This window comes from Heterodontus francisci, chromosome 26, assembly GCF_036365525.1.
Source record: "Heterodontus francisci isolate sHetFra1 chromosome 26, sHetFra1.hap1, whole genome shotgun sequence".
NCBI lineage: Eukaryota > Metazoa > Chordata > Chondrichthyes > Heterodontiformes > Heterodontidae > Heterodontus > Heterodontus francisci.
In genome coordinates, this window is record NC_090396.1 from 65,697,450 (window position 1) to 65,709,674 (window position 12,225).

At 46.6% G+C, this 12,225-nt stretch overlaps 1 long non-coding RNA gene across 1 annotated transcript in view; it reads right to left on the reverse strand.

Annotated features, from left to right (window-relative positions):
- Positions 1–606: 606 nt before the first annotated feature.
- Positions 607–12,225, reverse strand: part of LOC137384576 (uncharacterized) — a 34,408-nt gene continuing 22,789 nt past the window's right edge. The window contains exons 2-3 of the long non-coding RNA XR_010977620.1: positions 7,901–7,992; positions 607–950 (exon numbers count right to left, since the gene is read on the reverse strand). This is a non-coding gene — a long non-coding RNA (uncharacterized lncRNA). The remainder of the gene's footprint in view (positions 951–7,900; positions 7,993–12,225) is intronic.

A 12,225-nucleotide genomic window follows, 5' to 3' on the forward strand; every position in this document is an offset into this window, starting at 1 on the left:
TCCCCAGCACACCCGCTTGCCACAGGTAAAATACCCATGGAGGCGGGCAAGGGTCCTTAAGTGGCCGTTATTGGCCACTTAAGGGCCTTGATCGGCCTCGGGCAGGCAGGCCGTTACCAACACCCCTCGCCCCCTCCCACCCCCCACCCGTCCACTGTAATGTTGGCCGGAGGCGGGGGGCGGGGCGGGTAGGCCTCCCGCTCAATTTTACGCTGTCCCCATCCGCCCTCCGGCCACCATCCGACCCGCTGGGGCGGCGTAAAGTTCAGCCCAAGATCTTCTGACTTGAGAGACTAAAACTTCTAGCGACTGAACCAAACTCACATATAGTAGGAGACAATGACGCGATCAGATAGTGCGACAATGTGTCACAGGACAGTTGTTCCTTGGGTTGTACACCTTTTCCTATCTGTAAGATTTGTTGAGGGGGGGGGAGGTGGGAGGGAAGGTGCAGAGGTGGGGTGCTGCTTTTCTCCAGAGTGGCAGTGAGAGAATCAGAGAGAGCTGCCTTTAGTGAGCCTACAGTTTGGCACCTCTCCCCCAGTGAATCAGGGAGTTGTAAAGTCAGAGATGGACAAGAATGATTCCAAATACTAAAGGGTTATAATTGCTGGGCTGTATGAAGATGAGAGAAAGGGAAAGTCTGAACCCAGTGAATTAACCTTGCGGATCTCATCTGGTTCTGTCTAAGCCAGACCAGATGGAGGTTACATGAAATGAGGAGCATCTTTTAAAGATGATTCCTAATGGACTAACACAAGTCAGTCAATGAAATATTTAAATCCTCAACCTCCCAATACACATCTTTCACAGTAAATGTATGAACTTGCTGCACCTTTGAGTTGTTAACGATAAATCCTTGTACCATCAAGCAAAGTAGAGGCATCAGGTCGACAGCGTCTGCATCTTTCTGCAATTTTTTTCTCTCGTTCAATGTCACATTCCTTGTTCTGGAGAAAGGATAGGGTCAAAATCAATAGCCCGACCAATATGATGCCTGGAATGGGACAGAATGGGATCGGATACAATTTTTTAAATTTTCTTTTTAGAGATACAGCACTGAAACAGGCCCTTCGGCCCACCGAGTCTGTGCCGACCATCAACCACCCATTTATACTAATCCTACACTAATCCCATATTCCTACCACATCCCCACCTGTCCCTATATTTCCCTACCACCTACCTATACTGGGGGCAATTTATAATGGCCAATTTACCTATCAACCTGCAAGTCTTTTGGCATGTGGGAGGAAACCGGAGCACCCGGAGAAAACCCACGCAGACACAGGGAGAACTTGCAAATTCCACACAGGCAGTACCCAGAATTGAACCCGGGTCTCTGGAGCTGTGAGGCTGCAGTGCTAACCACTGTGCCTATCCCATAACAATGTTATGGGATAGGATGGGATAGGGTGAGACTGGATAAGATGAATGAGATGAGATGGGATGGGAATGATGAAGGTAAATCAATTCAAACTTTGTACTGCACTATCCACCATCTACAAGGCACAAGTCAGGAGTGTGATGGAATACTCTCCACTTGCCTGGATGGGTGCAGCTCCAACAACACTCAAGAAGCTCGACACCATCCAGGACAAAGCAGCCCGCTTGATTGGCACCCCATCTACTAATATTCACTCCCTCCACCACCGACGGACAGTGGCGGCAGCGTGTACCATCTACAAGATGCACTGCAGCAACTCACCATGGCTCCTTAGATAGCACCTTCCAAACCCGCAACCTCTACCACCTAGAAGGACAGGAAAGCAGATGCATGGGAACACCACCACCTGCAGGTTTCCCTCCAAGTCTCACACCATCCTGACTTGGAACTATATCCCTACTCCTTCATGTCACTGAGTCAAAATCCTAGAACTCCTTCCTGTGGGAGCACCTTCACCAGGCAGGCTCCAGCAGTTCAAGAAGGCAGCTCACCACTGCCTTCTCAAGGACAATTAATGATGGGCAATAAATGCAGGCCTTGCCAGCAATGCCCAAGCCCATGAAGGAATTTTTTTTTAAAAAACGGATGCACTTTTTGGCGTGGGCCAAAGGATAATGACTATTTTCTGTCTGGCTATCCCAACAACACTGAGTCCCTTCTGGCTGGGATCTTCCTGGACAGAGAGAGAGCCGAGGGTGCTGGGTGGGCTCAGTGGTGTATGCCTGGACAGCATCACCAATGTCTGTGGTGCTTCCTGCTGACCTCAAGTTGCAGTGTAGGTGCAAGGGAAACCCTAGGAGTGGAGTATTCTGTGCTGGGTTGAGAGCATTGGCCCATGGAGCCATCATGCTCACCCCTTTATAATCCTTTGAACCATATTATCGCCTTAATCCCACTCACTGTGTCACCTAACAATCTGACACAAACTTGGCATGGGTAGTGATATGAGGAAACGGGAGCTGGAGTGCACTGACTGAGAGATCAAATATGAATATGTCTCCCCTCCCCCACTATCCCACTGAGTGAGGCTGTCTACAGTTGCCAACCCTCCTGGATTGGCCTGGAGTTTCCTGGAATGTAAGTTAGTCTCCAGGACATTGTTGCAAGCAAATCAAGTAAAAAAAATCAATTGGCCTTTTTGAAAGAAACATAGAAACATAGAAAACTAGAAGCAGGAGTAGGCCATTCGGCCCTTTGGACCTGCTCTGCCATTCAAAAAAGATTATGGCTGATAGTCTAATTCAGTACCCTGTTCCCGCTTTCTCCCCATATTCCTTGGGTGTTTTTTTTTTAATTCATTGCTCTGAACACTTTTTATTAGTTCTGAAAAATATTACAGAGGGGTTAAAAAGAAGGAGCTATTTGTCTGACAGTCAAGAACCACCCAATCAAGTAATGAAATCTCTCAGCTTTCCAATTAGTGCAGGAGGGTGGTGCCATGTTAAGATGGACATGCTGGGTGACCAATGGCACGAGCATGGGGGTGGGGCAGTTGGAGGTGAGAGGTCATGGGATGAAACCTCCAGGAATATGTCCAACCAGAGTTGGCAACCTTTGGCTGTGTGCTGAGGGAAGACTCCACAACCCAGCTCAGGGGCATAGGATCAGCCTGTGTGACATACTATATATAAGTAACATATACATGTATACATAAATACACATATATGTGTAATATTTTACCTTATTGCAAAGAAACCATACACACAAAAGGGGGATTCATTACCTCTGTGAAATGCAGCCATTAACCCATTGAAAGAAAAAGGGTTAATGCTGTGTTAAAATAAGACAGACAGGAGTGCAATACACACACACATTAGTAGTTTTACAAATAACAGAGAGCGGATGTGCCAACAAGACATATGTTAGAATATATCATTATAACCAGGTTTTTGTCAGAGATTATTAGAGTGCAAATCAAATCACCATTCAAAATTTAATTGCAAAATCAGAAAGTGTTGATGGGGAATCTCCACCTAAGAGTAAAAGGGAGACAGCCGATCCATTCGATCATGCCAAGATGTGGGGGCAGCAGGTTGGGGGGGCGGGGGTGGTGGTGGGGTCCAGTCATCCGCATGGTTACAGGTTTTTCGTCTTTTCCTTAAAGGGGGCACTGCACTTTCAGAATAGAGGCTCAGCAAACCTCTGTCTGCCAAAGGGCATTGGGAGGGGCCACTACCTTGCTGGAATCATCGTAGTGTGGCTACTGTGCAATGTCATCATAGCACAGGCCTGACAACATACTGGGCTAGTTGGCAGTTCCTATCAAAGGATCCCACGAGTTGCTATGGGAATTGAGCCCAGTATTTATGGAAGCTTTAAACAGATTATTTTAATAAATCTGACTGAGGCCATCGGTTTTAGTGCTGATGTAGGAAATTAATTGCAGCCATCTAAAACAGTTGAGTATCATTACAATTTCATAATTGCGCAGATTAAACAATATCTTCATCACCAAGTTCTTTAAAGATGCATTTTTGTCATGGATCGCTCTCTTTCCATCCTAATCTTTATCATCTTTCTGTACTCTGCTATTATATTCTGCCCTCTCTTGTTCCTCCTAAGCTCCAATTTGCCAACTAACTCACTCTTTCTCCTCACTACATCCTCACTGTGCTGAAGTTTACTGGTCCCTGAGTGGGGGACTGGGAGGCTGGGGAGCCAGTAAAACAGCAGGGAGCCGGGTCAGGACAGCTCCCTGTCACTGTCCCACCACTGGGAATGTTATCCCGCTCCAAGGGGGTGGGCAGCCGATTTGCATAATTAAGAATAATTTTACAGGGTTGCCAGCATTTGCCGATGGCGGAGTGGCCTCCTGTTAACCTGCAAATCTTTGGCTGTGGGAGGAAACCGGAGCACCCGGCGAAAACCCACGCGGTCACAGGGAGAACTTGCAAACTCCACACAGGCAGTACCCAGAATCGAACCCGGGTGTCTGGAGCTATAAGGCTGCAGTGCTAGCCACTGCGCTGCCCTGATATTATTAAATATCAGATAGATTAAACTAAGAGTAACCCGGGGACCTCCCTGGTCAACATGGCTCGGGACTTCACTGAGCAATCAATGAACTAATTTAGACACATTGGCATCAAATTGCAAGGCGGGCATATGTAATTCCTGGATCAATGAAGGACTCCACTGAAGTGGAGTGACGTGAAGTGCTTGACGAGGATATATGCTCAAATCCTGGAGTGGGGCTTGAACCCACAAGCTCAGAAGGGAGAGTGCTACCAACTCTTGACAACTGGGAATCGACTAGATCTAGATAATAGCCATAAGTAACCAATGATCAGCCAGGAACTGGAATTACAGGGGTTCACAGCATCCCCAGCATTAATGCAAGTACATTGTGTAATGACACTCGCTGCCTTTTAACTCTACACCGGATGGGGTCTCCATGACATCTCCCATCCCCAACAAAGATGGTAAGTAGACTGTTTGCTTGCACACTCTCCTCAATGCTAATATATACAGACTCTAGAAGGTGGATGAGTCACCACAGCATGGCTAGGGTCAGTGTGGAATCCCAGACATAAAGCTGCATCCCCTCACTCCATCTCACACACTGTGCCAGCTCCCATGTACTCTCACATCTTGCTTCCACTTGCGGGGGCACCAGAACTAGGGGCCAGAAACATGAGATAGTCACCAATAGGGAATTCAGGGGAAACTTCTTTACCCAGAGAGTGATGAGGATGTGGAACTCACTACCACAAGTAGTAGTTGAGGTGCATAACATAGAGGTATTTAAGGAGAAGGTAAAGAACACTGTGAGGGCGACAGGAATAGAAGGATGTGTTGATGGCGTTAGATGAAGTAGGCTAGAAGGAGGCTCATGTGGAGCATAAACACCGGCATGGACCTGTTGGGCTGAAAGGCCTGTTTCTGTGCTGTATGTGCAACATAACCATGTATATTCCTGCCCATCACTTTCCCCAGCATGGAACAAAAAGTGGTTTCTCATTTGACCTACTGGGAAAGGGAATATACAATGGATGGTAGGACCCTAGGAAGTACAGAGGGTCAGAGGGACCTTGGTGTACTTGTCCATAGATCACTGAAGGCAGCAGCACAGGTAGATAAGGTGGTTAGGAAGGCATATGGGATACTTGCCTTTATTAGCCGAAGCATAGAATATAAGAGCAGGGAGGTTATGATGGAGCTGTATAAAACACTAGTTAGGCCACAGCTGGAGTACTGTGTACAGTTCTGGGCACCACACTATAGGAAGGATGTGATCGCACTGGAGAGGGTGCAGAGGAGATTCACCAGGATGTTGCCTGGGCTGGAGCTATGAAGAGAGACTGAAAAGGCTGGGGGTATTTTCCTTAGAGCAGAGAAGGCTGAGGGAGATATGATTGAGGTATACAAAATTATGAGGGGCATTGAGAGGTTAGATAGGAAGAGACGTTTTCCCTTAGCGGAGGGGTCAATAACCAGGGGGCAGAGATTTAAGGTAAAGGGAAGGAGGTTTAGAGGAGATTTGAGGAAAAATGTTTTCATCCAGAAGGTGTTTGGAATCTGGAATGCACTGCCAGAAGAGGTGGTAGAGGCAGGAAACCTCACAACATTTGAGAAGTATTTAGATGAGGACTTGAAACGCCATCACATACAAGGTTCCGGGCCAAGTGCTGGAAAATGGGATTAGAATAGATAGGTGCTTAATGGCCGGCACAGACACGATGGGCCGAAGAGCCTGTTTCTGTGCTGTATAACTCTATGACTCTATGAAAGATAATGGCGGTGTGCGAAACAGGCAGCCGATTCTCCACTTCCCAAGACCAATTTCATACCCCCATCCCTGCCCCACACCCCAGCAATGTCTCCATTCTCTTCCTGTAACATCTCAATAACAACAACAACTTATATTTCTATCGCGCCTTTAAACTAATGAAACGTCCCAAGGCACTTTATGGGAACAATTATATAACAAAGTACGACACCGAGCCACAAAAGGAGATATTAGGTCAAATGACCAAAAGCTTGGCCGAAGAGGTAGGTTTTAAGGAGTGTCTTCAAGGAGGAAACGAGGCAGAGAGGTATAAGGAATGTATTCCAGAGCTTGGGGCCTAGGCAACTGAAGGCACAGCCACCAATGATGGAGTGATTAAAATCAGGGATACACAAGAGGTCAGAATTAGAGGAACGCAGATATCTTGGAGGGTTGTGGGGCTGGAGGTGATTACAGAGGTAGGGAGGGGCGAGGCCATGGAGGGATTTGAAAACAAGGATGAGAATTTTAAAATCAAGGCATTGCTTGACCGGGAGCCAGTGTAAGTCGGTGAAGGGAACGGGACTTGATGCAAGTTAAGACACAGGCAGCAGAGTTTTGGTTGACCTCAAATTTATGGAGAGTAGAATGTGGGAGACCAGCCAGGAGTGCGTTGGAATAGTCAAGTCTAAAGGTAACGAAGGCACGAATGAGGGTTTCAGCAGCAGAAGAGCTGAGACGGGGCGAAGTCAGGCAATGTTATAGAGGTGGAAATAGGCAGTCTTAGTGATGGTGCGAATATGAGGTCAGAAGCTCATCTTGGGGTCAAATGTGACACCAAGGTTGTGAACAGACTGGCTTAATCTCAGATTATTGCCAGGGAGAGGGATGGAATTGGTAGCTAGGGAACAGAGTTTGGAGCAGAGACTGAAAACAATGACTTCAGTCTTCCCAATATTTAATTGGAGGAAATTTTCGCTCATCCAGTACTGGATGTCGGATAAGCAGTTTGATAATTTAGCGACAATGGAGGAGTCGAGAGAAGTGGTGGTGGGTTGGAGCTGAATGTCGTCATGTGAAAACTAACACTGTGCTTTCAGATGATGGTGCTGAGGGGTCGTGTGTAGATGAGAAATAGGAGGGGACCAAGGATAGATCCTTCAGGGGTACCAGAGGTAATAGCGCGGGAGCCGGAAGAGAAACCATTGCAAGTGATACTCTGGCTACAATTAGATAGATAATAATGGAACCAGCTGACAGCAGCCCCACCCAGCTGGACGACAGTGGAGAGGTGTCGGAGGAGGATGGTGTGGTCAACTGTGGCAAAGGCTGCAGACAGGCCGAGAAGAATGAGGTGGGAAAGTTTACCTTTGTCACAGTCACATTGGATGTCATTTGTGACTGATTGGATTTTAACATGGAGTTCCGGGAAAGATGGCCATGGGAGACACATTCAAGGACTTTGCAGAGGAAAGGAAAGCTTTGAGATCTGATCAACAGACTGAATTACTCTGACTGCCATGTGTTGGTCAGGAGCATGAATGCGTGGCTGGCACATTCAGTGAAACCGTCAGCCTCCTAACCTCCTCTGGCTTTTTACAAGCCGGTGCCATCTGTCTGAGCCTCTGCTTTAATCATTTCAATGAACAACAGCTGCAGAACTGAAAGCAGAATAACTTCTGGCAGCTCTGCGTTATATCGGTTGACTCCTGTGCCTTTACTGATCGAGTGAATGAGCTGATGCAAACCTCGATGGCTCCTGTCAGCCTCAGGCTGACATGACTGTGGTACGTTCTTATCCTCACTCTCTCTCCGAGAAAGCTCATCAGCAAGTGGAAATCTGGAGCAAAGTAAGAGCACATAAGGCTGATCAGATATTTGTGAGGCCCAGAGTGTATATATATATTTATTTTATTTATTTATTTAGAAATACAGCACTGAAACAGGCCCTTCGGCCCACCAAGTCTGTGCCGACCATCAACCACCCATTTATACTAATCCTACATTAATCCCACATTCCTACCACATCCTCTCAATTCTCCTACCACCTACCTATACGAGGGGCAATTTATAATGGACAATTTACCTATCAACCTGCAAGTCTGTGGGAGGAAACCGGAGCACCGGAAAACCCACGCAGTCACAGGGAGAACATGCAAACTCCACACAGGCAGTACCCAGAATTGAACCCGGGTCGTTGGAGCTGTGAGGCTGCGGTGCTAACCACTGCGCCACTGTGCTGTATATATAAAATCTGTGAGCCATGGTTCAGTGGGTCGCACTCTCTTACCTCTGAGGCAGAAAGTTGTGCTTGTCAAGTCTCACTTCAGGAGTTGAGTAGAATATCCGCCAGCGATGCATTGCTGCATGAACTGTCTTCTGGATGAGTTAAACTGAAGCCCCATCTGCTCTCTCCTGTCGATGGGAAAGATCCCCATTTGAAGAAGAGCAGGTGTGCTGTCCCAGTGTCCTGACCAACATTTATCCCTCAATGGACATCAAAAACAGACTAATTGATCATTTATAATAAATAAAAACAAGAAATGCTGGAACCACTCAGCAGGTCTGGCAGCATCTGTGGGAAGAGAAGCAGAGTTAACGTTTCGGGTCAGTGACCCTTCTTCGGAACTGACAAATATTAAAAATGTCACAGGTTATAAGCAAGTGAGGTGGGGGTGGGGCAAGAGATAACAAAGGAGAAGGTGTAGATTGGACCAGGCCACATAGCTGACCAAAAGGTTCTTTCAATGTAGTATACTGTATTCGCTGCTCACAATGTGGTCTCCTCTACATTGGGGAGACCAAGCGCAGACTGGGTGACCGTTTTGCGGAACACCTCCGCTCAGTCCGCAAGCAGGACCCTGAGCTTCCAGTTGCTTGCCATTTCAACACTCCCCCCTGCTCTCATGCTCACATCTCTGTCCTGGGATTGCTGCAGTGTTCCAGTGAACATCATGGCAAGCTCGAGGAACAGCATCTCATTTACCGATTAGGCACGCTACAGCCTTCTGAACTGAACATTGAGTTCAATAATTTCAGAGCAAGACAGCCCCCAATTTTACTTTCATTTTTAGTTGTTTTTTCTTTTTTTTTTACATTTTTTACAACCTTTTTTTTGCATTTATTTCATTTCATCTTAGTTTGTTCAGTTTGCTTACCCACTGTTTTTTTCAGGTTTTTTTTCAGGTTTGCACTAGCTGCTGTTCAATATTCAGTGTATTCACACCTAATCTGTACTAATGCTTTGTCTTTCAACACACCATTAACATATTGTTTGCCTTTGCTCCATGACCTTTTGGTCAGCTATGTGGCCTTGTCCAATCTACACCTTCTCCTTTGTTATCTCTTGCCCCACCCCCACCTCACTTGCTTATAACCTGTGACATTTTTAATATTTGTCAGTTCCGAAGAAGGGTCACTGACCCGAAATGTTAACTCTGCTTCTCTTTCCACAGATGCTGCCAAACCTGCTGAGTGGTTCCAGCATTTCTTGTTTTTGTTTCAGATTTCCAGCATCCGCAGTATTTTGCTTTTATTTAATTGATCATTTATATCATTATATCTAGAATTGGCCTTTATAGCCACTCCAGGCGCTGCTTCACAAACCATTGACCACCTCCAGGCGCTCACCTATTGTCTCTCAAGACAAGGAGGCCAAAGAAGAAGAATATCGTTGTTGTTTGTGCACAAATTGGCTTCCGCACTTGCCTACAAAACAACAGTGATCACACTTGAAAAGAAGTTCAACGACTGTGAAGCACTTTGAGATGTCCTGAAAGGCCCTTTATAAAGACCGGTTCTTTCATCTTTCAGCTGGTCTCGAACTCAGTGTTATTATATGGACATTTGTTGTAAATAAGAAATGCTGATAGTGTCGGATACACACATTAATGTGTCTGTTAAAGCCCAGAGTGTCGATCGAGGCAAGATCCTCAGTGGGAGATTGTCAGTCCACAATCATCTGCCTCAAGCAAAAAGCAAACTGGGTTATAAATTGCAAGCTCCATCCATCTCATGGGCTGTAGGCGATGGTTAATTCACTTGTTCCTGCGTTTTATCCTCTTTTCTGTGCGTGTGTGTCTCTCTCTTCTCTTCATGTGCTGGAGCGTGAAAGGTAAATGGAGCACGATCTGCAGGACGAGTGGGCTTTAATGGACTGAAAGTCTTTTTCTGACTATCTTTTCCCCAGGCGTTGTGCAATCAAGATGTACAAACAGCTTCAAAAATCTATGTTTCAAAGCCCCAAGTTTCCCGCAGGGGGGAAAGAGGAGTCGAGGTAGAAAATCAGCCATGATCTTACTGAATGGCGGAGCAGGCTTGAGAGGCCGTACGGCCTGTTCTTGTTCCTATTTCTTATCTATTTAAAGCCAATAAAAACATTCAAGATATAACTAAGAACATTATTGTATCAGTAAAACTGGCCTCCCACCCACCCCTTAGTTTGTAAAATATTTCGATGTAGATCACTGAGCAGCATCCAGACCATTAACTCTACAATAATGTAACATTCTCCTTGTGTTTCTCCCATATAAAACATGATAGTGAGGCTCAGTGTAGGTGTGACGGGAACAGGAGGAGCTCAAAACACTAAGGACTGTCGGCCGCACAGTGAATGAAGATAAGAGACTGAGTTCAAAGCCTGTGGCAATTGAACGTTAATGCAAAAATATGCAATAATTAATAAACTTGTATAGAACCTTGGTTAGGCCATACTCGTTGACTACGGTCGGTAGGTGTAGCCGCCATATTATAAAAAGAATTCAGAGGCACTCAAGTGCAAAGAAAGATTTACAAGCATGGTACCAAAACTGTCGGGAAAGATTGACCAGTGTGGGCCTCTTTTCTCAAGTAAGGTGACTTGATTGAGGTCTTCAAGACTGTGAAAGGGTCTGATAAAGTAGGTGTAGAGATGTTTTCACTCATGAGGGAGACCAGAACTAGGGTCTGTAAATATAAGATAGTCACTAACAAATCCAATAGGGAATTCAGGAGAAAGTTCTTTATCCAGAGAGTGGTGAGAATGTGGAACTCACTCCCACTGCGAGTAGTTGCAATGAACAGCATTGATGAATCTAAAGGGAAGCTCGATAAACACATGAGGAATAGAAGGTTACATTGAGAGTGGAGGATGAAATAAGGTAAGAGGAGGCACGTGTGTAGAATAAACACAGGCATTGCCCAGTTGGGCTGAATGGCCTGTTTCTGTGCTGTACATCCGATGATGATACCAGGAGGTCAGAGGTTAATACGCTCTTCCGACATGTTAAACTGGACCATCAATTCCATAGCTAAGTTTAAAACAGTGCAGTTTCTAATAAATCAATCCTGCAGCAACCTGTCCTGCAATACTGGAGAGTTACACACTCACTACCTCCAAATTATTAGACATTTTCACACACATAAGATACAATATATTGCCTTTGACAACCTCCGGTTGTATAATCACTGTTAAAATTCGGAGAAACGAGGCAACCATTTTTGCACACAGTTAAGTCCCAAAAATAGCTTTGAGATGATTAGCCAGATTATCTCGCTGGAATTTTACAGCCCCAAAAGAGTGGGCTGGTAATGGGGATGGTGGGGGTGGGGGGGGGGGTGGGGAAGGTGGTATGTGTGGGGCAGGGGTGGTGGGGGGGATGGGGTCGTTAAATTGAGTGGGAGGCAGGGTTGCCGTTCCCGCACCTCGCCCACCCCGATGCAATTTTACGTGGTGCAGCGGCAGTGAGAAACAGCCCACCCATCCCAGGCCAATCAAGGCCCTTAAGTGACCAATTAACTGGCACCTAAGGGCCTCCGCCCGCCGCTGCAGGTATTTTACCCTCAGCAGCCGGATGGCAAAAGCCTCAAGAACCCCCTTCTTACGGGCTGGGGGCGGGGCCTCCTGATTGGGCACCCTGTGCCCCATAGTGGGCCGCCCCCAAAGCCCCAACTGCCCCCAACACACAACACTCCCCCCGCACCCCCCGCCAACCGACCCGCCTTGCCTCGCCGGAGACCGACCAATTGTCCCCAGCGAGGACCTAAAAGCTTACCTGTCTTCCGGGGCTTGCGATGGCTGGGTGTAGACCCAACA